The 27,022-nt window shown below is 47.1% G+C and overlaps 1 long non-coding RNA gene and 1 pseudogene across 1 annotated transcript in view; both read left to right on the top strand.

The window, feature by feature from the left end:
• The first annotated feature begins 1,999 nt into the window (after positions 1–1,999).
• Positions 2,000–27,022, top strand: part of LOC138520967 (uncharacterized) — a 158,466-nt gene continuing 133,443 nt past the window's right edge. Inside the window, exon 1 of the long non-coding RNA XR_011282897.1 lies at positions 2,000–2,117. This is a non-coding gene — a long non-coding RNA (uncharacterized lncRNA). The remainder of the gene's footprint in view (positions 2,118–27,022) is intronic.
• Positions 2,425–4,546, top strand: LOC138524325 (heterogeneous nuclear ribonucleoprotein K pseudogene; annotated as a pseudogene).

Genomic DNA, 27,022 nt, shown 5'->3' with positions numbered 1-27,022 from the left:
CCCTCCTCAACAAAGTTAAAACGCTCCACAATAAAATAGCAACACAGCGCAAGGCTGTCCTCAACCAAAGCACACCCCCCTCTCACAACCCACTCCCCCTAAGATCCCTCTTTGCCTTCAGAGACATCACGGAACTGGAAGTCACTGACCTTCTAAAAAAAAAATCAAACCCTCCACATGCAAAGGGGACATCTGCCCTCCGACCATCATCAAAGAATGCACCGACTCACTGGTACCTATCATCACTGCATTCATTAATTCCTCATTCTCATCAGGAATCGTACCACAATGCCTAAAAGAAGCCTGGGTTCGCCTGCTACTAAAAAAAAACTCCCTTGACCCCACCTCACCCAACAACTACTGCTCTATAAGCACCGTTCCCTTCCTCCTCAAAATCCTAGACAAAGCCTCCCACAACCAAATCCAACACTATCTGGAAATTAATGCCATCCTGGGCAGAAGACAATCAGGCTTCTGCAAGGGCCATGGCACAGAAAGCGCCCTCTTAGACTTAAAAAATCAAATCACCAAAATAATGAACAATGGCAAACCTGCCCTCCTGCTCCTCCTCGATCCTTCCGCCGCTTTTGATCTTGTTGACCATAACATCCTCACTTCCCACCTATTCAACGCAGCACACTTCTCGCACAAAGCCACCACCTGGATAACTTCATTCTTAGAAGGAAGAGCCATGAAAGTGTACTCAGACCTGGCAAACGCATCTCCTGACACCATTAACTGTGGAGTCCCTCAGGGGTCCTGCACTGCACCCACCCTCTATAACCTGTTCACCAAACCTCTCTTTGACTTGTTGGATGCGCTCGGCATAGCACACACCAACTATGCCGATGACACACAAGTCCTCCTCCCACTCACTGCAGACTATCACCAAAACACAGAAGCCCTCCTCCAGATATATACCACTATCCAAACATGGATGGTTATTAATGGTCTCTGCTTTAACGGTGATAAAAACCGAGATCATCATCCTAGCCCCCAAGTAAATTCTATCTAAACTATGCCCTGAATACTCACATGAAGACCCTAGGAGTCTACTTAGACTCCACACTCTATGACCTGACAGGTCAGCGCCATCTCATCCGCCTCTGCACTCACCACTAAACTCCTTTATGCCATAAAACCCTTCCTAACCTCTCAAAACTGCCTCTCCATTGCTAGAGCCACGATAGGAGCGAGACTGGACTACTGCAACGCGCTCCTAGCAGGCACCTCAACCAATAACCTAAAGAAGCTCTAAGTAGTGCAAAATAACGCGCTCAGCGCCGCCTTGCACATCCCCAAATTCGACCATGTATCTCAAGCCAGACGAAATGCACACTGGCTCCCAGTGAAGGAAAGACTCAACTTCAAAATCCTCACCCTCACTCATAAATGCATCACTCTAGCTGCACCTTCCTATCTATCAGAAACCATAGTCAAGAATTCCTCCGACCGTCCCTAAAGAAGCCACCATACTTACCAACTCTGCATACCCACTACAAAAAGAGCCTAAGCCGGCGGCATTGGCTTCCCCCACATAGCACCTAAGCTCTGGAATGCCCTTCCCAACTCACTCAGAGCGGAACCCTCATTGTTTTCCTTTGGCAAATCACTAAAAACCACACTATTTACCTAACTCTTTACTTCCGCCCACATCCTAACCACCACACCCCCACCTTAAGCTGTACTGTAATGCAACATGTCTACATCACTTTTTTCTATGTATTCTAAATGCTCTTAAATGCAAATATCCATGTAACCACCATGCCTTCTGAAAAATAGATACATGTTTTACTTAAAAGTCGGGAGTCTACCTCCTAAATCGGGAGCGTTGGCATGGATAGTAACACAACGGAGCCTGTTTTTAAATAGAGTTACAGAGCTGGCTCGGAACTCTGCTACTTTGGTCTGCGATCTAGAAGATGGTCAACGATAGGGGACACCGGATCGTTATGGGATACCAAATATTGCATGACACCGGAAAGGTACGGGGTATGGAATATTACGTAACAGTGGCGAGTGTGGCTCCGCTTGGTCTGTGCTTTGTTCCCGAGCTTCGGGGGAGGCTCGGCATGGCTCGCAGAACAGCCCCTCGCATTTTGTATTATACCTTTCAGGTTTGTTTAGGCTTTAAACATATTGTACTCAAATGAAAGCACTTTACTTTTCATATGTTTTCAAACATATTTTGGGAAAATAAAAAATATATTCATGCTTTCAAAAACAATGACATTCGCATTCACCTCATTTTATACATTTATGTAGAAATAACTTCAAATGCCTATGACTTTTTCATGCTATAGCGGTTTGTATTTTTGAGTTTTGCTTTTTAACTTGTTTCATTAACGTAAACGAAGACCAGGTCCGTTTCAAAATGGATGGCGTGTAAATGGGCTTTCAAACGACAGTCTTTCTTCTATTTCATTTGGTGACTACCTCTTTGTGCTGCTTCCTTCCGCCGCCTCATTCTATGCGCGGCCCTTTCAGCCTGCTTTTGTTCGTGTCGGGAGCTCCTGCGAGGTTGGCAGCAGGTCGTGTTCTCTCTTGCGTACTTATTCTGTCCACGCCGGGTGGCTAGTGCTGTGTACGTTGGTGGGAGCTCCCGCAGGACTATATTACCGGAAACACCCCGTCCAGTAAAATGACGAGCGAGATCGAGCAGCCGGTTGAATTAACCACCCCGGAGACCAACAGCAAAGGTCCAGCAGACGAGTGTGAAGAAGAGCAGCCGAAGAGTAAAATGGCGAGCGATACAGAGCAACCGGCTGAATCCACCACGCCAGAGACCAACGGCAAACCTCCACCCGACGATGCCGAAGAGCAGCCCCAGAAGAGTACAATGGAGACCGATCAATCGGCTGAATCCGAGACTAACGACACAAGTCCAGCAAAAGATAATAAAGAAGAGCAGACCGAGACGCCGGCCGAATCCACCACCTCCCAGACTAACGACAAACGTGCAGCGGAAGATGGTGAAGAGCGGCCCCAGGACAGTAAAATGGCGAGCGAGACCGAGCAACCGGCCGAATCCACCACCACCCAGGCGAACGGCAAACGTTCCGCAGAGAACAGCGAAGAAGAGCAGCCAGCCAAAAAATCCCGATATGACGGTGAGAAGTTGGAGCTGCGCGTTATGCTGCATGTGAAGAATGCCGGGGCCGTGATCGGAAAAGGCGGCAAATCCATCACAGGCCTGCGGGCCGACTTCAACGCCAGCGTTTCCATCGCGGACAGCAGCGGCCCCGAGCGGGTGCTGCAAATCAACGCCGACAAGGAGGCCATTATAGAGATCCTGAGACGAATCATCCCCACGTTTAAAGACCTTCCGTTTAACTCGCCGAACTATAAAGGAAACGCCGCAAGCGCAGGCCCCACGCAGGACTGCGAGCTGAGGGTGCTGATTCACCAGAGTCTGGTCGGCGGCATTATTGGGGCGAAGGGGGCTAAAATCAAAGAGCTGAGACAAAAAACGGAGACCACCCTCACAGTACACCGAGACTGTTGCCCTCACTCAACGGATCGAGTTGTTTTAATCGTCGGAAAGCCCGAAAAAGTTCTTGAATGTATCAAGCACGTCCTTGACTTTGTTTCAGAGACACCAATCAAAGGCCCCGCACGGCCATATGATCCCAACTACTTCGACGACACGTATGATTATGGTGGCTTTTCTGCGATCTACGACGACCGTGGGGGTTACCCGACGCAACGGAGAGGTGGGTTTGACCGTGGAGGCCGAGGTGGGCGCTTCTCGCAGCAGAAAAGGGGAGGTTATGAATCGGGCCCTCGCAGGGGACCCCCGGGTGCCTACGGACAAAGGTGGTAGCAGAGCCGTCTATTGTCTTATCCCCTCCCGCCCCCCAAAGATGGAGACCAAGGAAGATGTCTTGGTTCAAATGTTGCAACTGATGTATGTGAATGAGGAATGTTATTTATGTATGTTGGCGACTGGGGAACCTGTCGTCGCTACCAGGGCATCATCTTGAAAAATTATGTCGGAGGACGTTAATAAGGTGCACCGCGTTCATAAAAAGAGCTTGATCAGAAGAGCGGGTACTAATCAGATGCGCACGCTGCTTTCGAAGAACATTCTTAAAAAAAATCTGGCGATATAAGACTTGCTTACAGAAGCACATGGGTTGGTTTATTTTATGTATACCGTGATTAAAACCAATACACGTCTTGTATTTGAGGTCGCCAGTGGCAACAAAGCGGGGAGGGAGGTGGGTTCTCAGTAAACGGTACTGTGATTTAATAGTTAACTTTTATGTTTGTGGCAGTTGGCTCTAAAATAAAATGATCCGTTTTTTTCTATTCTCCCAAATAAACCTGGTTTAAATCTATGATGTGCTTTTTCAGTTTCTGTAGCTTCGTAAAGTGGTATCTATCATGTTTTTCAATTTCAAAGGGACCGCGTCCAATTATGAGCTTTTGAATTATACTGCCATTCTGTCATGAATGTTTGCAGGGTATTAGCCCCAATGTGAAAATGTCAACTAAGTTAAAATAGTGTTGGTGGGTTCTATTAAATGCAGGATTTTACTCTTTACCAACTATGTGTGTTTTGTTCAGCTTCTTGTATCAACTTATTTTCAATTATTGTGCTACTCTGTTCTTAGGTTCGCTTGTACCCTCTTATCTGGACCAAGTGTAGCCTTTCACAAAAAGGTGATGTGGCATGCAGGGTGTTCTGCTTATAGTTGACATTGCTCAGAGGCAGAGTTTATGTAAAAAGGAATACCTGGCTCTAATGTTTTTATTTTTTAGACCTTGCTATTCCGTTGTTTTTTTAAAACTTGTCTAGTTTCCTCCCCTAAAATAGGCCAAATCTGTTTGTCCCAGTAATTACGTGTAATGTGCCTACGTGTTTTATTTCAAACGTGGGCTTGTCCCTTTCTTTTGAGTATGGTTAATGCCTAGCGGCATAGACCTTTGCCTGTCCACTTGCTGCACGTTTTTTTTTTTTTGGGTGGGGGGCTGCAGCCTGCAGGAGACGGACTAAGTCGAGGCATGGCAAGTTACACTGGCTGCGTGGTGTTGCTGCTGCGTAGGAAACCATGTCGATGAGTTGTAAGAGGCGTGGGCTCTCTTCGTTTCCGGACACAGGTCTGAAGGCTCAAGGGTGTCCTTTTAAGTCCGTTGTTCATGTTCTTACGGATATGTGGCCATGTTTCTTTAATGTCCATAATAGCATGCCCAGAAGCGCGTGTCGGCCACGAATGCTGTGGTGTGCCTACTCCAGAGCTTTGCCGCAGTTCACGGGTGTACCCCTAGTGGTGGCCTGTCTAGGTGCTTGCACACGCTCTGGGTAAAATCCTTCTATAAAACGAAGCATATTGCGGTGGACACCGTTTCCTCCAGCGCCGTGGCTGCTTCCGCATTTCCTCTGCCATACGACAGAAGGAAAAGGTCTTCTGGTGGCAAATTAAAGATACATTTGATTAAAAAGTCCTCAAGAAAGGTACAGCCACTGGACAAACAGCCCTCCCCGCCGCCTTGGGTATGCCGTTCTTTAGTTCGTGTTCTGGTATCGAGTACAGGGGAGCAACAGTTTAAGTTTCTGCTGCATGTTGCCGGTTGTGGGGTTTAAGCGGATTCCTTGATTTGGGGGAAGAGTTCTGGCAACCCCCCTCACCAGGCCAAGCTTTATAAGCACGCCCATTAAAGTAAGCCTTCTCACGATTGCTGAAATAAAGGATGGGGTATTCTGGATATGGCTGGGACCAAAGGTAGTTCATGTTGGAGATGGAATGGACGTTGGGTGACTAAATCAGTCCAGATTGCCCCCTGTCTGGCGGGCTACTTGTCCATGGCCCTGACAAAGCCGCCGTTGGTTTAGTGGCTTGCTGGGTGGTGGCAACACGGGCGGCTTATTTGGCTATACCTAATAACGAAGAGCGGCTGCTCGCCAAATTCAGGTATCGATCCCTGCATCACATGCTTGTTATATCCATGGCTTTTGAGGAGGGGCGGATTATGCTCCACTTGGTGGGAGTATACTGTTGGACCTGTTTTGGGATATGGCTTAAGATGGGGAGTGAAGTCGGCAGCAATAGTCATGCATTCTACAAAGTGTTTTTCTGATGCCTAGCCCAAATGGAAAGTTCATGCTTGCCATGTGTCGCAACTTCTCTTCAAATGGTGAGTACCGGGATCGTGGACTTTATAGCATGCCTGGACTTGCGAAGGCTAAGCATCTTGGTGACCAGGAGGCCCGGCCCCCATCACCTGTGACCTCACCCGGCAGGCAGCCCCCCCACATGGGATGCTCACACCCCATCGCCCTTGTCCCTAAAGTGCACTGTCACACAAGTGGGCACTTGGTACCTCCAGACTGTTAATTAGCAGACACCCGTCTTCATTTACTGAGTACACTTTGGCTGCACTGAGTGCACCGTGGAGATTAACTGGATAAAACACCAGGGAAAAGAAGCCCCGCACCCGCTGACAGAAAATCTGGGTGAGTTAAGTGTGGCTGAATCTTTAACGCCTTCTATTGAAATAGTCCTTCAAGCCTTCGGGGAGCCGTGTTAGTCTGTCAAAGAAAGCTTATTGGTGTTTAAGTTGGCATTTCGGGTTTCAGCTTGCAAGTTGGCGTATTTTCTTTGTTCTGCGATGCAGATGACAGTAACCAACCCTTGCTAATTTGCACACCGGAGAACCAATGGTGAGGCTGGTCCTTTTCTTTTTCCAAGGAAGCACTTGTCTTCATAAACCAAAGGCTGTGTCTCTCCAAATGTGTATTTGCTTCTCTAAAGGGGGATGTGGGGGCCACTAGCTATTCGGTGGGACTTTACATGTTTTGAGAATTAGTGAAGTTCAAGGTCTATCTTATAAAACCAGGGTCTTCAGCCATTGCAACATTAATTAGGCAGCGTTCTCCACTAATAATCCATCACAGGTTAAATTGCTTGAATACTCATCTCCAAACTGCACAGATGACTCACCCAACTGAGGTGGTTTACTTATGTGGCACTGACTGACTATGATTTATAGATTTTGTGCTCTGTAATGTGCTACATGAGGATCCAAAGTTGCACCACCTGAAACTGAGTGCACCCGAAAAAACATACTTAACTATTACTCACTGCCTTTTGCGTTTGAAAAAAATCCTCGGGTTTACATATTCAGAATGGTGTTTTTTTTTTTTTTTCAGCTCTAGAGAACAATTTTTGGGGAGTAAGAGTGGCCGATGCGGCCCCTAAATAGCATTTTAAAATGGGCTGGCCAGCATCTTCTGTTTACATTGAATCATTTTAAAAGAGGGGCCAAAGAGAGCGTGAACACTAACACGTGAACACTGAAAAGAAAGGGCATTTTACAGGGAATCATTTTAATGGAGGGGCCAAAGAAAGCGTGGCCACTAACACATTTAAAATCTTGGGTGCATGCTCAGTTACATTCCACTCCCCTTTAAAAACTGGGAAATGTAATACCTAAATAAAATGTTTGGGACCCAATGCAATTGCGCACTTTTCTTTTCCATGCAGACAAGACTAGACGCCACAAGTACGCTTAGAAGCACTTTGGAAATGAAAAAAACTGCAGATACACGCCATGTAAAGAGACACAACACGGCTCGTGTTTGCTTATAAAGAAGTATATCTCAAAACAACCTGACCTTTATTATATTTTCAAAATGATAGCATGCACCACTGTTAGTTGACAGTGCGTCTACTCGGAAGGATAGCTCAGGGGCAACGCGTTTGTCTTGGAAGCAAGACTAATTCAAATCCTGCGCTTAGAAACAACTCATAAAAGAACAATTATAATAGTGCACTGTGGTAGTCTGGTGAGGAGAGGTGAGCAACCATTACTAGGCTTTTCTAATCTGATGTCCACAGACCAATCCTTGGTGACAGCAGTGCAACCCACTGGACTTGCCTTCACCACACCCCAGTCAAAGCAGCTTGACTCTGGCCCTGCATCAACACTCCACCTTGTTTGCAGTGTGCTGCAGGACGATAACTAGCGTGTACTTCAGCTGCAGACCTGGACACAATGGACACTTAGTATTATCAGTCTTATCCCCTCTTGAGTGTATGGGCAGGTACCCTGTGGTTGGTTAGTCATTTATTTATTCATTTGTAAGGCACACCTAACCCAGAGGCATCTTGGTGCTGGTTTACATACAGAAATAGATGCATACAAGTTGCTGGCTTGATATCATCGTGGTGATATGAAATAAGTCATTTATAACGCGCCTGTGCACATGTGGTTTTAGGCGTGACAAGACAAGGGAGTGAAGACAGGGAAGGCAAGACAGATGATCTCACTGGGCCATGTGTCATTCAGATTGCGTGGGGAGTGCAAGGGGAAAGGGTAGGGGGTTAACGGCAGCAATGCTCCGAGTAAGGGCAGTGCGACTCTGGTCAGTGCAAGGAGACCAAGGACTGTAGGGTTGCAGATACAGCCACTAAGTGCGTGGTTGGCCCGGAGGCAGTGCATGGGTGACTGATCAGAAAGATCCTGGTACCCAGTGAGACTATTTGGGTACAGCAGACAGGTAGGTTTTTGATGATGTGAGCATTTTTAACCTGCAAAGAGGGCATTGCAGTAATCTCTCCTGGATAGAACGAGAGTCCGGGCAATCGCGATGCAGTTGTCTTGAGGTCAGGGAAGGTTGGCAGGCATTGATGAGTTTAGAGATGTGTGCTGCTGCAGATGTGATGGAGTTTCCATGTCTAGTTAAGGAGAGGGCAGAGTCCAAATATATACCTGGGGGGGGGGGGGGTTTACTTCTTTTGAGGTGTTGATGATATTCCCATGAATGATTTGTATGATCCATTGAGTTTATTTAGATGGGATAGTCAGCCAATAAGGAGTATCTCTGTTTTCGCATCGTTTAAGCACAGGCTATGTTGTGCCACCCAGGCCTGGGTGGTTTGGTACATTTTTTCAATGACTTGGAGTCAGTGTCATAGGTGCCTGAAATAGGGAGGAGGATTTGGGTGTCATCTGCATAGTTAGTGTGGGTGATGCCCAGATCGTCTAGGAGGTTGAAGAGAGGCTTGGTAAAGATATTGTATAGTGTCCTGGAGATATAGGAGCCTTGGGGGAAGTCCACAGTTGAACAAGGTGGTGGGTGTGGGGGGCGGGGGGCACTGTTGGGGAGAAGACTCTCATAGTTTGGTTAGTTAGAAAGGACTCTATCCAGGTTATGGCTTTGGTGGAGAGGTGAGCTGCATAGGAGAGGTGTTGGCAGATGATTTTGTGCTTTACTAAATCAAAGGCGGCTGAAAGGTCAAGTAAGAGGAGGAGGGCTAGATTGCCATTGTCTTTGATCTCATCCATTTGGATTTTTAGATCCAGGAGGACTGATTCGGTTCTGTGACAGGGGCGGAAGCCCGATTGGCGTAGACCTAGGAAGTTGTTGGTTTCTAAATACTTTTGGATTTGCAGGTAAGCAGCTTTGTCCAGTATTTTGATATGGAAGGGTACTGTCTGCAGCTAAGCAGCTTTGTCCAGTATTCTGATATGGAAGGGTACTGTCCTGATGGGTATATTGGGGTCTAGGGTGGGTTTCTTAAGGAGCGGGAGGGCCCAGGTGTCTTTTAGGTTGACTAGTACAATGCCCGTTGAGAAGGAGGTATTGATTAGTAAGGTGATGAAGGGGGCAAGCTCTGCTGTGCAGTCCTTAATGAGTGAGGCGCGGAAGATATCCCCATGGCATCTGGACGGCTTTAGGCCTTTAATGATTTTAAGGGCTTCCAAGTCTGATCAGGGTAAAATCAAACAGTGGGATGGAGTTAAGTACCAATGGCATACTTTCTTGTGGTGCTTGGCTAGGTGTTGGCTTTTTAGTCGTGATTTTAGTTTGTAGTAGGGAGATTTTGTCTAGAAGAGCTTTTTGGATATTCGAACACCATGTAGTGTCTTTGAGGCAGCTGTCAGGGGTGGGGAGTAGGTGACTCAAGTTCTCGCAGAATGGCGAAAAACTCTTTGGTGCCTGAGTTAGCTTTGTCTATTCTCTTATTGTAAATCATAATTTTAGTTGTGAGAACGGCTTGTTTGTAGTTTTTAGAAGTGTTCTTGGCCGATATTTATTAACTCTCTAATCAGTGCTCATTTTAAAGAGTTTTCCATTCTGCCGACTGAATTGAGTGATCATGCCAAGAATGTTTTAGGTTACATTTTACTAAATCGAGGGAAGAGCCCTGTTCCAATATCAAGGTCGATAATTGGGGGAAACCGACTAATTTGGTCCATGTGGAGCATAAATGGACTTAGTTCCTCCTTGCCCAGAAGTGGAATGTACCTGCAGGGAACTATTGTTTAGTAGTGATCGGGACCTCGAGGAGATGGTAAATAATTTGCATCTTAAATCCATGGGAAAGTCAGGGGTTTCATATGATTTGACTATCGTCAAGAGGAAGAGAGCCCTATATGCAGCTATCCGTAAGATCAGCAGGGGAGGTCAGTGAGAAAAGAAAACAGATTAGTCATCCACTAAATACAAGAACTGGGCCAGCAGCCATACATTTGATACAGACTCCGCAAACTGGAAGATGATCCGGACCCTGATGAAAACGAAAGAGACAAAAGAATTCTGGCACCAGCTATGTTGTTTTAGAACAGGAGATGCCGCCTGATAAATCTGCGGCATCTGGGAAGCGGCCTTGTGCTTACATATCACAGGGAAAATAAACTCCTGCAATCATTCGGTAAATCAATTATGCCCTATGTTAAAGAGGACGTGGTCATTCTGATAGTTAAAGCAAATGCCTTGAGTAACAGACCCTACAACATAACTGTACTAACCAATAATAGACAAGACACTAGTTTTACATTTTTTGGAAACTGGAGGTCACTATATATTAGAGCATAACATGGGGGCAGTCCCAGCCCAAAACACATCATAGTTCACGACCATACTTTTCAAAATCTGGGTAAAGTTATAGTTCTGAATGTTCACAGTGTCCCCTTGGCCCCACAGCTTTTGCAAGGCACCGGACATACACTCCAGATTTGTATTGCAGAGGGTACTTCCTCTTCGGGCCACTGAATCTTGCAGGTGAGGAATCTCAAGTGTCCCTAAGGGACTCAGTGCCCATCGTCCGAGTTTGGCTCGAGTGTGGCCATCGGGGAAACCTGCCCATGGTTCAAGCCGCATCGTTACTCTCTTCCCCGGCTAGGACTGCCCCGAACTCCCACTGTGACAGTAGTGGAACAATTAATACAAAATAAAGGAACACATAAACATTAATTTTAACCACTTTAACCTTGAAATCTGCTGAAATCAAACTAAACAATTGTACATATTTTCACATATTTACATTTAGTACTCGAGGTCCTACCTGCTCTGAACTAGCCAAGAAGAGTGAGGGAGGGTGGGTGTTCAGGTGGAGGGGACTGGAAAGAAACTGGGCTCCAGTCCCTCCCTGCCTTATATGCGGTCCCCAGCGCGTGCTGGAAGCTCCTGCCCTGGGTATGCCCCCCCTCCTCCTGGAGGAGGGGTGAGGAGATCCTGTCGAGGGGAGGGAGCAGTCAGAGGGGTGTCCTGCTATGTGGGATGTCCCTCTAGCGCCCCCTGTCAGGGCTTGGACATCCCCATAGCAGTGTCAGCCCCAATTGGCCCCCCCACCCCTCTGTCGTGGGGGATTAGGGGGGAATAACACCCTAGAACATAACCGTACTAACCAATAATAGACAGACACTAGTTTTTAATTTTTTGGAAACAACAGGTTACCATTTATTGGAGCATAACACCACAGGGGGCAGTCCCAGCCCTAAACACTTCATGCATCACGACCAGAATCCACTTTACTCATGAGTACTCTAAGGAAAGCATACACTTTTTGGGTGTTGCAATTAAGTCTAAAGAAGGGGGATACCAAACTAACATCTATAGTAAACCCATCGATCGTAACAACTTGTTACATAGACTCAGCTTTCACCAACCAAGCCTCATACGGAACCTTCCATATAGCCAGATGCTACGAGTAAAAAGAAATATCAGTGATCCATCCGACTATACCATGCAATTACAGAAAATGGGAGAAAAATTCACTAAAAGATGATACAAAAAAATGAGATTGTTGAAGCAAAAACTCGAATAGAAGACATCAACAGAGACGACTTACTAACGAAACCAAGGAAAGTTGAAACAGACCCAACACTTGCGTTGGTGACTAAATACTCAACACAGAGCAACCGAATCAAGTCAATAATTAAAAAACATTAGCAGATATTAGCATGTGACCAAGGAACCGAACATTTGTTCAAAGAACTACCGACATTTGCCCAGCAGAGAAGCAAGAACCTAAGAGACTATCTAGTTCAAACACGTCCTCCATTGAAAAAAACTTGAAATAAAACATAAGGGGACATTCCCATGCCTACAGTGTAGTAACTGTGGCTACATACAAAAAGGACAAAGCATCAATCACCCACACACTGGAGAAAAGCTGTCACTAAGGGACTATGCAACATGCGATACAGCTAACATCATCTACGTAATTAAATGCCCATGCGGGCTATACTATGTGGGGCAGTCGAAAAGGAAAGTGAAAACACGCTGGAATGAGCTTCGCTCATGTATACGTAACAAGAACACCAATCCATCAGTGGCTAAACATTGGACAGAGAAGCGACATAATCTGGCACAGATACGTTTTATGGTGTTGGAGGTCATCCACAGACAAGGTCCTCATGAAAACTTACAACAGAAACTCTAAGAGAGAATGTTTCTGGATCGACAGACTAGGAACTCTTGCCCCAAAAGGACTTAATGAAGAGATAAATTGGTCGTTACTTTTAACATGTAAAGTATTTTCTGCATACAACACAAGCATACCCGATCAATTTCCGTAAGAAGTTGAAATACTAAGATATCTGCATCATTAGTTTTGTTACTCAATTTATAATCATGTGCTAGGGAACTACGGATAAGTAAGATTTTTTTTGTATTGTGTTTTTTTGTATTGGGTTCACATTTTAGGTTGTTTAAAAGCAAGAACGGATGAGAGATACATGTAGATAGAGAACACATTGTACCATAGCCTAATATATAGATCTATTGAGAACTCTTGATACCTTTGGGAGTGTTAGGTATATATACATATATGGGATGGCACAAGGGTCTACTATTCAGCTTCTAGAATACTAGTTGATGCATACACGTGACTCGCACATTACCTTGGTTACCATTACCATGAGAAAAGCGAAACGGATCACAAGCTCACTGCCACATTGTTGATCTGCATTTAAATGGCCATGCAGCATAGCAGGTAGACAGCTACACTATTCAAGTGTTTACCAATCGATGAACACGTACGTGTTTTCATATTTATCTTGAAAGTAGACAACAGACTTTTCAGAAGGAAAGCGCATACATCTGTCCTTTAATCGCGTACACTTTATTTCATGCTGAGAGATTGCTTACTGAATTGAATTACCTAGCAGGTTGTTCCCCATTCCCGTTCCCCGGTAACCATGAGGATACAGGACGCAAGGCTTTGCAAAGTCGGCACGTTGGCCGTCACCACGCAAAGCCACGCGGGGATCATCATAGCAACTTCACTAAAAAGGAAGTAAATGCCGACAGGGCTTTCAGCACCTGCGAGGACGCATTGCGAGCGAAAGCGAGCAACAGTGACATATGGTAAGTGATTTCTACAGCCATTTAGAATACAGCTTGACAGGATTCTGTCAACATAATCCAAGCTATCAACTAAACGCCGGACTTATTCCACGTTATGTACGCATTCTTCTATACAGGTCATGTGAGAGGTTTTTTTACTGCAAAGAAGCAATGACACTCAAGGTACAATATCCCACGTGCATGCACTCACTGTTTTTACAATCAATACTTCACACATACACATGTACCTATAATTACTCGTCCTTTTTTTAACAATCTCTTTAGATACCTAATCGTTGACTGACAGGTACAGTGCCCACGAGGACCATGATTTTTATGATTTCTTCTCCCAAAATTCTATATGTTTGTTTACAAACATGTTTGAGTGTGTACCTTTGCAACAGACAGAATTCCTATTGAATTTGTGTTTTCTTTTTCTTTTTCCTTTCCCCATATCTCACCATGTAACCTTACGGATTGATTGGTAAGGAACGCTATTGTATATAATTTTTGGCTTTTGAATGCACATTTAATTATTTATCTGGACTGGTATTTGAATTATGGTTTGTTGTCGCTAATGTAGACAGAAAATGTGGTTTAGGCCCTGACGAAGGAGCGGTGCTCCGAAATGCATAGGCATATATGACCACATAACTTTTCAGTCAGCTAGGAGACCTGTTAACCAATGGTATATGAAGCGAATACTATGAAAAGAAATACCTATGGTATACATATACAACACAGGAATAAACTATTTGTGACGTAACAATTAATTATAAACTTGGATGAATCATTATTATACCTACAAGCATCTTCAACAAATGTTTCTTCTAATAACTCCGTTTTCTGAGCATCTACGTGAGCACCAACCTTAGCTGGATGGCAGATCCAGCTTTTTTTCTTCTCAGTGTCCTCTACCCAAGCCCCTCCTTTGGCAGCCATTTTTAGATTTTTACCGCACGTTCAAGTGTTGGGAGTCCTTGTGCTTAGCTCTCGAGCTTTTACTGTGTATTTTCAAAGAGTTTACTCTTATTTTTCAGTCAAATTGAGCCTCAAGCTCCACCGATTTATCTTCCGATTAACAGGGACCCGTTTCGGAAATCTCTATGCCCCTTAAGGGAGAATTTTAATCGAATTTCACTTCTTGGAGGATTCCAGAAGATCTTAAAGGCCTACCCCTTGTGGACATGGCCGAAGACAAAGGAGACTTGATGCCTCGGTTTAGGATCTGCCCAGGATGTGGACTACAGAACTTCTTCAAGGAGGATGGGCACTCCCGGTGGCTGTACTGCCTGCACTCGGATAAGTCGCACGTGGAGGAGGCCTGTGCGTTCTGCAAGGACATGTCCTCCTGTACCATGAAAGACCATCACAAGCGACTCGCTGACTGGCTGGAGATGAAGAGCCTGGCGGCATGTGAGCCCCGGCAACATACATCCCCCAAGAGACAATCTGAGCGGTCTTCTAAGACCTTTGAGTGCGCTCCGGCGACGGGGGCCCAACATAAAGCAAGGCAAAGCACTGTGAGTCAGCGGGCACGGGAGCACCATTGGTACGGGCTCTGTGGCTGCCAGGCCGGGCACAGCATCGCCAATGCCATCAACCACGAGCCACCGCTCCGGCTTGACAGAAAGGAAGTCAGAAAACCCGGGTAAGCTTCTGGAGAAGGCCCGGTCGGCTCCAACAGAGAAAGCCAAGGGGGAGCGAGGCGTGGACCCTCCCCCACGTTGAAGGCCTCAGGCGTGCCTAATGTCGTGAAGACCCAGGCTCACCAGGCTAAGGCTTCAATTGAGGGAGTGGTAGCCTCCCTGGAGAAAACCGCAGAGGCGGCCCCAGTGGAGATGGCCCCCAAGCCAAGAGTTTCCCTGCCCACCCAGAGGGAATCATCTTTCCTGCTCATCCGAAACACCCCAGTGAAGCCCCACGCAGAGATGGGGGCGGCACGATAGTCCTACCGGACTCTCTTTCGGGCCTCAAGTCAGTTCTTGACAACGAGGTCAGGTCCTACGGGAAGGACCCCGACGAGGCGGACGTGGAGAGCGACGAGGGAACAGCAGGTCGAGGAGGAACCGGAGGACACCACACTGCTGCTGACGCTCCCGTCGCAACCACTGCCACCACCAACAGACAGGTCGGAGGATATCTTACTAGCCCTGCACACCCTGTGCTCAGAAATAAGGACACAGATGCCCTTACCTCCAATGGGCGATCCTCCACTCAAGCTTCCGACGGATGGAGATCTTCTCGCCAGGGAAGGGGGCGCGATCCTGCACCACGACCCGGGCTCGCTGAACCTGCAGGCCTGGCTCCTGCAGCACTAGAGTTCGGAGGCTACGATATCCCGGCGGACTGCAAGGAGGTACTTGCCAAGGCCAGGGCTTTGGACATAAATGGAAGAGGTTCACCGCCTGGTACCGTGCACAGAAGATACACCCTCTACGGGTTACAGCCCCTCAAGTGCTGCCGTACTTTCTGTCGCTTGCCAAGGCGGGGCAGGCACACGCTTCTATCAAGATCCATCTGGCGGCTATCTCCCGCTACACCAGAACTCTGGGGCGATCGTCGCTGTGGTTGCATCGGCTGGTTAAGGAGTTCATAAAAGGACTTTTCAGCTCGTTCCGCCGGTGAAGGCTTGGGCCCCGGCGTGGGAGCTCAATGTGGTGCTGACTAGGCTCATAGGCTCATGGCTCCTCCGTTCGAGCCTCTGCATTCAGCACAGCTGAAATTACTATCGTGGAAGACAGCGTTCCTGGTGGCCATCACCTCCGCACGACGAGTGGGAGAGATCCAGGCCCTCTCATGTAAGCCTCCGCACTTGACTTGCCACGTAACGAGGGTCGTGCTGAGGACGCACCCCTCCTTCATGCCCAAGGTGCCGTTGGACTTCCATCTCAACGAGCCCTTGGTGTTACCTGTTTTCTTCCCGTCACCTTCGTTGCCGGCTGAGGGGACTTTGCACTCGCTGGATGTGGCTACAGCCTGAAGTTCTACGTGGGCCGCACAAAGAGTTTTCGGAAGACGTCACAGCTGTTTGTGAACTTTGGCCCTGTGAACCAAGGCAAGGCCCTCTCCAAGGCCTCCATTTCCAGGTGGCTCTCCGGCTGCATCACGCACGGTCACCGGTTGGCAAACCGACCGCTGCCTGGCCGTCCGAGAGCCCATTCGACCAGAGTGAATGCTGCAACTACGGCGTTCCTGTCTGGTGTGCCCCTGCTGGACATCTGCAGGGCTGCTACGTGGAGGCCGACGCACACTTTCGTGAAATTCTACTGCGTCGACCGCAGTGATGCGCAACCTGTTCGCTTGAAGGTGAGCCTGGTGAGGAGGTAAGAGATGTTATGTTATTTGGCATTTATATAGCGCCTTATGTATCATTGGTATGATCTCAAAGCGCTGGTAGGTTGAACGCCCTCGGGAACTGTAGTTAGAGAGAGAGAGAAGAGAGAGAAGAGAGAGAGAAGAGAGAGAGAAGAGAGAGAAGAGAGAGAAGAGAGAGAAGAGTGAGAGAGAGAGAGAGAGAGAGAGATAGAGAGAGAGAGAGACTCCATCTGTTCCATCGACTCCATCCGTTCCATACACTCTATCCGTTCCATACACGATCAATCTGTTCGATCTAGTCGGCCTGTTCCATTCCTTCCATCCACTCCATCTGTTCGATCTACTCCATCTGTTCGATCTACTCCATCCGTTCGATCTACTCCATCTGTTCGATCTAGTCCATCTGTTCCATCCCCACCCCATCCGTGCCATCCCCACCCCATCCGTGCCATCCCCACCCCATCTGTTCCTTCCCCCACCCCATCCGTTCCAGCCCATCCGTTCCATCCCCGCCCCATCTGTTCCATCCCCACCCCATTGGTTCCATCCCTGCTGCATCATTCCCTCCCCGTTACAACCGTTCCCTCCCCGTTACAACCGTTCCCTCCTCGTTACAACCGTTCCATCCCAGTTACATCCGTTCTATCCTCGTTACATCCGTTCCATCTCCTTTCCAACCCCGTTACATCCGTTCCAACCCCGTTAAATCCGTTCCAACCCCGTTACATCCGTTCCAAGCCCGTTACATCCGTTCCAACCACGTTACATCCGTTCCAACCACGTTACATCCGTTCCCTCCACTCCGTCCGTTCCCTCCACTCCGTCCGTTCCCTCCACTCCGTCAGTTCCGTCCACTCCATTCGTTTCGTCCACTCCATCCGTTCCAACCACTTCATCCACTCCATCTGTTCTATCCACTCCATCTGTTCCATCCACTCTACGTGTTTCATCCGTTCCATCCATTTTATCTACTGTGTCCGTTGCATCCACTTTGTCTGTTCCATCCACTTCATCCGTTTCATCCACTTCATCTGTTCCATCTACTTCATTTATTTCTTCTGTTCGCATCTGCTCTATTTGTTCCAACTTCCATTCGTTCCATCTGTTCCTTTTGTTCCATCTATACCATCCGTTCCATTCAATCCAACCAGTACGTCCGCTCCGTTCCATTTGTTTCATATGCTCCATCTGCTCTGTGTACTCCATCCTCTCCATCCGTTCGTTCTGACCAGTAGACTCAGTCCCACTAGCTCTTTGTTCCATCAGTTTCATTCACTCTAGCCGTTCCAATCGCTCAATTCGTTCAATCCGCTCAATTCGTTCAATCCGCTCCATTCATTCAATCTGCTCCATCCGTTCAATTCACTCCATCTGTTCTATCCACTCTGTCAGCTCAATCCACTCCATCCGTTCGTTCTGACCAGTAGACTGAGTCCAACCAGCTCTCTGTTCCATCTGTTTCATTCACTCTATCTGTTCCAATCACTCAATCTGTTCAATCTGCTCCATCCGTTCTATCCACTCCATCCGTTCCGTCCACTTCATCCGTTCCGTCCATTTCATCCACTTCATCTGTTTCATCCACTTCATTCATCCGTTCCAATAATTCAATCCGCTCCATCCGTTGTATCCGCTCCATCCGTTCCGTCCACTCCACCCGTTCCGTCCACTTCATCCGTTCTGTCCACTTCATCTGTTTCATCCACTTCATCTGTTTCATCCACTTCATCCGTTTCGTCCACTTCATCCGTTTCATTCACTTCATGCACTTCATCCACTTCATCCTTTCCATCCACTTCATCCTTTCCATCCACTTCATCCACTTCATCCGTTTCATCCACTTTATCCGTTTCATCCACTTCATCCGTTTCATCTACTTCATCCGTTCTACTCGGTTTATCCGTTTTAGTTTTTCCATTTTCTCGATCGGGTCTGTATGCTGGATTGTTATTTTTGATTCAGCATCCTTGGGTTTCTGTTTAATGTGGCTGTTTATACTGTTTGAGCTAACTGTTGATTTTTAAGGGAAGAGCTACATTTTTAGTAATTTGCGGAAAGACATGAGGTCTTCGGTGAGTCAGATGTGGGGTGGAAGTGAGTTCCACAGAGTGGGGGCTAAGGCTGAGAATGACGATCCACAAACCCAGAAGGGTGGGAACCTCATCTATCACTGGCACCTTGAGGTAGAACAATATAATAGAACAGAGGTGGTGCCAGGGTATCAAGAAAAACTGGTGAGAGCGAGACTGAGGATTGTAAATATTAAATCATTATTTTTATTTAATTCTGATTTAGGTATAAAAAATAGAAATCGCTGAACATTTTTAATTAAATCCATAAAAACATCCTAACATCATGCATTCATACATTCATTCATACAAATTCAAATCCTAAAACAATTCATGATTTTAAGAACTTGGACATATTCCAATTTACTTCGACTGTATCTCTAACAGTTGTTCACTCCAAAAAAGTATCGACTATAGGTGCCTCAACTTATAGATCTTCATTAACAAAAGGGCTTCCGGGTTAACAAATAGTTTCGACTCGACAGATTGTGTGTGTCTTCTTCAGGATAGGTGAACATTTACAAATTCTAAAAACAAACGGATAACAATACTATTAAAATACAAGCTCATGTCTCTTCTCACTAAGTTTATCTAGCAATTATATTGGTCAAACTAGGGGAGCGACCTACATAGTCTGCCTCTTACCCAAACAGTTCAGCCATCTATAGGGACCCCCTTTACATTCTGTCCAGATACTTGCAAAGTTCATCTGTATGGCAAGTAGCATGAAAGCAACAGCATATATATATATATATATATATATATAGCCTAAATTGTCCATTGTAGCCCCTTCATGACTTAGGGTCAGTGGTCAGATAGAAAAAATGTATATAGAGAAGAAAACAATTTTCTAAACAATACATCCCATTTCATTGAAAAAGATTAAAAAATAAAAATAAAAAACGTTTTTAAAAAGTTTTATGCAATACCACCGCTTATGCCCCACACTCTCACCATGGCGTGATTCAGTTAAGATGTCCCCTCAAATCTAGTGCAACACATCATACCTGCAAAACCAGATCAAATCGCCATATAACTTCTGGTCCAATAGTCTCTAACATTCGTCTGTTATTATTTTCCACAGGGTAAAGAAAGCTGTTGTAAAAAAGACAACAAGCCCAAATAAGGAACTGGGATATAGACATTGGACATAAATAATATTTAGCCAAGAGATGTAAAATATACCTTCAATAAGAAGGCTGCCTGTTCCATATAATTTGAGTGGGAACTATGTTCGGAGTGGTTTAGACCATAACTCTCTGTAGGAAGAAAAAAGCGGAACATTTGGACTCAAATATCTGAAGCCTGGAGAAAGCCGTAGGTGTCAGTAAAGCAGGAAAGATAAATATCTCACCTAACACGTTCTCCTTGTGGGTATAAAGGCCGCCTCCTAGTCACTAAAGTAGACAAGAGTGGTGAAAATGTGTTCTCTTCCCTGAGCGTGATAATTGCTCTTTCCCCTTTAAGCCTGCAACAATGAAGGGGAATAAAATAAACAGTAAGCAAAACGTCATGCGTTTACCAACATGGGCATAAGTGATCCGGGCGCTGTTGGAGCTGCTCCCTGCATACCTTCAAAGAAGGTTCTGTGCCATTATCACGTCGATCCAAGGCAAATGCCGGAAAACGTAGTCATCCGGGATGGAGAAGGGAAGAATGAACTAGCTGAGGTCCGTCTTTTATTTCAGTGTGTCAGAAAGAATAGACACTGAAAAGGGGACGACCGAAACCTCGGCGGAAATGCATCTGTGCCGATGTAGATTAGAAAGAATACTAGTATGGCGTCGTAGTAAAGAAAGCCAATCTAAGGTTCTCAACCTGACGATGCACGAAGGTTAGTGCCGAGACATGATAAGCACTAAAAGTGGACTAAAAAGAGGGACATTAACTTGATCTGAGTTTTGAACAAGACTAACACTATGGCGTGATGACCAAAAAGGCTCAACCCAACTTGACACGTTACGGAGCCTAAGAATAATAAAAACCAAAGAAGAAGTGGAAATGAATCTGCAAATATCCACCCAAAAGTGGACACCCCTGTGTGTGCGCTATGAAATAATTAAACGTTATTGGTATTTTGCCAAAAGGCAAAGAATAACATGAAGCCCTAAAAGAAGGATAAAAAACTAAAAATAAAAAATGTAGTGAACGGCTGAGTCCTAGCAAGGATGTAAAATGGTCGAAAAGAAAAAGGTCACATTTTTTTTATTTTATTTTATGGGGGGGTTCCCCCCCAACCACCCTTTTTCTTTATTCAAAAATATTTTTTAAGCAACCAAACTAAAAAAAAATATATAAATAAATAAATAAATTCGACCTTTTTTTTTCCGACCATTTTGATTCGATCAAATGGTCATTCGACCATTTATTTTCGACCAAATGACCGGACACCAAAAAATATATGATCCACCTAACCTGACTGTGTTGGTTTTTGGTATCACTAGGAGGCGGGCAGAGCTTGATCTTAGAGTGTGCGGTGGGTGGTAAGGTTTTAGTTTGTTCTGAAGGCATTGAGGTCCGGTTTTATGCATTACTCAGTGAGAGATGCATAAGGTTTTGAAGGTCACCCTTCGAGCAACTGGGAGCCAGTGGAGAGTTTTAAGAGCTGGGAAGGTGTGGTCTCTTGGGCCAAGTGCTAATAGCAGTTTGGCTGCAGCCTTTTGTGCTCTTTGTAGTTTAGTCAGGTGGAATGCTTGGACTCCGAGCTAGAGGGAGTTAGCATAGTTCAGTCTTGACATTACAGTTGATTGGACCACGGCGAGTCTGTTGGGAAAAGAGAGGTATGAAAAAATGCGCCTGAGAATTTTGAGGGTGGTAGTGGCAGGATTTAGAGACGTTGACTTGGTGCGAGAGGGTTAGGTCAGAGTCGAGAGTGCATCCAAGGTTTTTTACCGAGGTTGTCGAGGTTACCCATGGATGATGGCCACGGTAGAGGGTGCGGAAAAAGTTTGGTGTTGCCACACACCATGATTTCAGTTTTGGTAGGGTTTAAGAGGAGGTGGTTTGTGGTCATCCAGTGATCAATGTCAAGGAGGCAGGCAGCGAGGTCGGGCTGGCATCTGGGTTTTGAGTTAAGGAGTTTTCGGATTAGTTGGGTGTCGGTGTAGTTGTAGTACAGGATATTGTGCGAGCGGATTATTCGTGGGAGGGTGGCCATATAGAGGTTGAACAGGAGGGCTGATAGGCAGGCTCCTTGTATTGTATTGACTGGTCGGGCGGTGGAAGCAAAGGAGGAGGGTAGAGTTATTTGTTTCCTATTATTGAGAAAAGATGCTATCCACTTGAGCGTTTCCACGGATTCCTAGGGAGTGGAGGCAGTCGAGGAGGGTTGAGTGGTTGATTGTGTCAAAAGCAGCAGATAGGTCAAGAAGGATTAGTGCAGCTCAACCTGCAGAGTCTGCAGTGTTTTTTCCCAGATTGAGGTCAGGGAAGGTTTTGTTTACGTATCGGGGTTTGAAACCTGATTGAGCAGTGTCTAGGAGATTGTTGGCTTCGACATGGTTGGAAGTAAGCGGTTCGTTCGATGAGTTTAGCAAGGAACCTGGTGTTTGAGATGGGGCGTTAGAGATGGGGTGGGGAGGGGCACGGGTGAGCAAATGTTGAAAGGGACAATGAAGTGATCGGACCAGATGATAGGGGTGGGGGGTTTAGGTGTATCTGGTCGTGGGAGTTGAAAATGGCATCAAGGGTGTGTCCTTTATAGTGAGCTGGGCCGTTTGTGGGTATGGAGGTTGATTGCGTCTAGGCAGTCGACCAGAGTGAGTCATAGTGTTGGTGGGGATGTCAAGCCAGATGTTGAAATCTCCTAGAAGAGTGAGGGTGGGATGGTTTAATTGGATGTTGGCTATCGAATCGCAGAGGTTGCTTGAGAATTATCTGTCGTAGCCAGGGGATCTGTATATGAGTATGAATCTGTGGGAGAAAGTTGGGGGGAGGGATAGTTTGATGAGAAGCAATTTGCAGGAGGGGATGGATGGCTGGCTGTCAATGATTGAGGTGGAGAAGTGTGACTTGAAGCCGATTGCTACTCCTCCTCCTCTAGAGGGTCAGTTGAGTGGGATGAGGGAGTAGTCTGGGGGGAAGGCTTCATTGGCGATAGGGGCAAAGTCGTTGGAGAATCAGGTTTCTGTGATAAAGACTAACATCCTCATTACAAGTGAGGCGGTAAGGGGTTAACAGCGCCGGTAAAGGTGCCGGCACCGTTAACCCCGTACCGCCTCATTATGAGGTCCCCTCTCGGGACCCACTCTGGACGCCTGGTCAGAGTGGAGACTGGGTCGAGAGAGAGGGGGGGGTGGTCGTCGGTCGATGGGAAGAGTAGGCGGGCAGTCAAGGTGGTGGGTGGTGGGGTTGGACGGGTGTGTGAGGTTGGTTGGATTTGGGTCAAGGGACTTGAAGGTGCGGTGTAGGGGGTTAGGAGTTCCAGCTGTGGTTGGTGAGAATGCAAGGGAGAGGGGTTTCAGGCAGGGTGAGGGAGGGGGGAGGGTGGTGATGATCGAGATTGGGAGATTGAGGTGGTGGGTCGAGACAGGAGTGGCAAGGAGTATTGAGAGATTGAGGGAGACCAGGTGCGTTTTCTTTTCAGGGTTTTTGTTGCGGTTGGTGTGTGAGAGAGGGTAGGGGGGTCGGAGGGTGAAAGGGATGCGGCTACTGTTCTTGCCAGGGCGAGACAGCAGATTTTAAGGAGGAGAAGGAGTGGGGTCAGATGAGGATGTTTGGGGAGTTGATGAGAGGAAGGGGGAGGGGGTGGATGCGGGGCTGGGTGTGCCTGCGAGGCTGGGAGGGCCGTTAGTTGGGGGGCTGGGGGTGCGGGCAAGATGATAGTGGGCGGGTGGGAGGCGGGGATGGGAGGAACGGGGTTTTAGGATGGTTGGCTTGCCATTGGGCTCCTCTGGCTTGATGTTTGGAAAGGGGAATGGGTGGAGGGTGGGCTGGAATGGGTTGGGATGGTTCTTCTGGCTTGAGGGATGGGCAGCAAGTGGGCTGAGAATGTGGTGGTGGGTAGACTGGTTTGTGATGGGGTGGTTCTTCTGTCATGGGGTTGGCTAGGGAGTCGGCTGAGGATGAGGTGGAGGGCGGGATGGTTTTGGGAGGGGGGAAGGGAGGTAGGGCGAGAAGGAGGGGTGGCGGGCACAAGCGGTTCTCTTTCAGGGGACCCTGGTCGGTCTGGTGGACTCATGGCGTGGCTAAGTTTGAACTATGTTACAGTTGGCTTAGGGTGATTTTGTTCACACTTTCCAAGTTTAATTATATTACAGGGTGTCAATTATTCACACTTTCTAAGTTTACCTATAACACAGTTAGGGACAGTTTCTAAGTTCAACATCAACCACAGCAAGATATTATTCACTCTTTCTAGGTTTACCTATATGACAGTTATGGACAGTTCTTAAATTCAACTGGGCCACAGGAGGATAGTATTCACACTATTTGAGTTTAACTATACCACAGTTAGACGCCCTTTCAAATTCGGCTGTTGCACAGGTTGATATTATTCGCATTTTCTAAGTTCAATTGTACCACAGGAAGATATTATTCACACATTCTAAGTTCAACTATAGCATAGGGTGAGATTAAACACAGATTCCAGGATCAGCTATACCACATCTGTGCCACAGGATGATATTATTCACACTTTCTAGGTTTACCTATACCACAGTTAGGGACAGTTTCTAATTTTAACTGTACCGCAGGGTGAGATTATTCACACTTTTTAAGTTCACCTATACCAATAGATGCTTAATGTTAAGTTGTTGTAATGCTTAATGTTGAGCCTTGCCACCTCCCGTGGTTGTGCATGTGTGTACTGCTATGTATTCTTGTATTCATGAGCATGTGAATCCATGCCAGACCCCATGCTGGAGAAGGAACAAGTTACTTACCTGTAACTGTTGTTCTCCTGCATCGGCCTGGCATGGATTCACATGCAAACCCTCCCACCTAACCCTCTGCGGCTCTTCACTTGGTCCTACTGCCACTTTACATGCTACCAAATCTAAAGATGGCTGCCAGAGAAGGGGCTTAGTTAGAGCGCAGTCATTGGCTGGGGGCAGTATGACCACAGACCAGTGATCGGTTATTCGGAGAAAGACAGTTCAGAAACAAAACTGAAACTGATTTTTTCTTTACCAAGAATTCCCAGCCTGACGACAGGGAATATTCATGAGCATGTGAATCCATGCCAGACCCATGCTGGAGAACAACAGTTACAGGTAAGTAACTTGTTCCTTCTTCGCCATCCGCCCCATTAGGGGGCCCTCGTAGGGGATCCTAAACCCCTCGTTGAAACCTTCCCACAGTAGTTCCCTACCCCAAGCCTTGGGTAATCCTGCAGGAATTCAAGGACCACCTTTCTGTTCACCGGGGATGGACCCTTCGCCACTGTCCCGTTGCTGGCCTCCTTTGTGCTGTCCTGCACCCCTGGGAGCCCCTTCTGTCTTAAAGCAGAACGTGATTGGGTAGCTGCCTCCACATTTGAAACATTGGTGAGGGAATTTGCACCTGGGTCCCCAGGTGCAAGACCCTTTGTTGAAGGACCTGCATGGTTTGCCAGCCGTGGAGCCCCTGTGTGCCCGTTCCCCCCCACTTTCTGTCCTGGGGGGCCGACTGAAAGGGGCGCCACTCATTCTTTTTATTCTGTTACTTCTTACTATACCAAGGCCTCTTAGCTCGCCTATACACTTCCTTATTTGGTGCGCTGGTCCTCTCCTTACCCCCCATGAAAGCCGCCCACGGCTCCATCTGATCCGAAGTCATCTCGGGCACCAGGGCCATTTTCCTTCTAAACGCCCTATCATAGTCAATCCAACACGTGGTCCCATATTGCCTGTATTCCATCGTGATCCCCCTCTTGTAAGTCGTCAAAGCCTGGCCCTGAGTGGATTGTTTCTCCAACCATACCGCTGCCAGTAGGTCTAATGCCAACTCCCAATTCTGTATATTCTCCTCTGGCTTTGACCTCCTCTGCCTCTTCTTGTCCTCTTCTCTGCTAATGTTAAAATCAGGGCCAACACTTCGGTCTCTAATATGCAGAATATGTCAAAATATTCCCATCCCTAGATCGTCTCCTTCAAAAATATGGGGATATGCCACACAGAGACAGAACTGTTAGTTAATAAGGGTGCGATTGTGACCCGTTGATGGGTCCCCTGAAGTCCCCCTCCCCCAGCGGTGTCAGCCTTGGTGGTCGCACTTGCTGTTCCCTCTGCCTGTTGGGCGGGCATCAGTGCAGGTGTTACTGGTAGAGTTATGGTGGCAACCGCACTTCCACCCGTACCAGGGGCGCTGTTCCCACTGTTTGCCCCCGCACTCACCCCAGACTGCTGCACTGGCTCTGTTCCAACCCCTTTGTCAGCTAAGACTTGTAACCTTGTGCCCCCGAATACTGTCTGGCTTTGTAGTGCCAGTGGGCTAGGTTGGGGTTGGGTGATTCCTACAGCTGTTCCAACGGTCCCAGTGATGGCCCCTGGCTGTGGGGGGGGGGCTCCCCAGACATCCGTCATGGCAGTGCTGGGTGCCCCAGGCATAGGCACCACGGATGCCTGCAATAAATTCAACATTTCCCACAATGTCTCCTTCATTTTTGCATTCATCCCCGCCATGACCGCTGGCACTGAACTTAATAAATCATTACTGGTTGGTGCTGGAGGAGATAACGTATCTCTAACTGGGAACCCCAAAGGGTCTGAAGCGGGCCCCTGTGTGTTTTGGGGTGGATTCCCTTCAGTGGTCTGACTGCTTTGCCCTGCCCTTTCTAGTCACCTGGTTCTTCAGTGTTGGTGTGGTCTGGACCCCCACCCCCTGTTGTAATAACTCCCCAACAGGTAAAACAGGTGCCGCCTTACCCTGTGTGCCCCTTGGTGCCCTCTTAGGTTTGGGTGTCAAGAAAGCCGACAAATCAGTAAGCGGTGGGGTGTCGGGGACCGCACATACTTGCGCCTGGACAATTTGTTGGTTAGGGAGCAGCCCATGCCCCTCTTCCAACATTCTTTCTGCCCAGTCCTTTTCCCCTTTTGCGCATCTGTTCCTGAAACCGTGCACACAACCTGGCCTCCTC

Source organism: Ambystoma mexicanum, chromosome 1q, assembly GCF_040938575.1.
Source record: "Ambystoma mexicanum isolate Mex_15411 chromosome 1q, UKY_AmexF1_1, whole genome shotgun sequence".
NCBI classification, from domain to species: domain Eukaryota; kingdom Metazoa; phylum Chordata; class Amphibia; order Caudata; family Ambystomatidae; genus Ambystoma; species Ambystoma mexicanum.
Note: the sequence above shows the minus strand (reverse complement) of the source record. Positions and strands in the feature narration are given on the sequence as shown.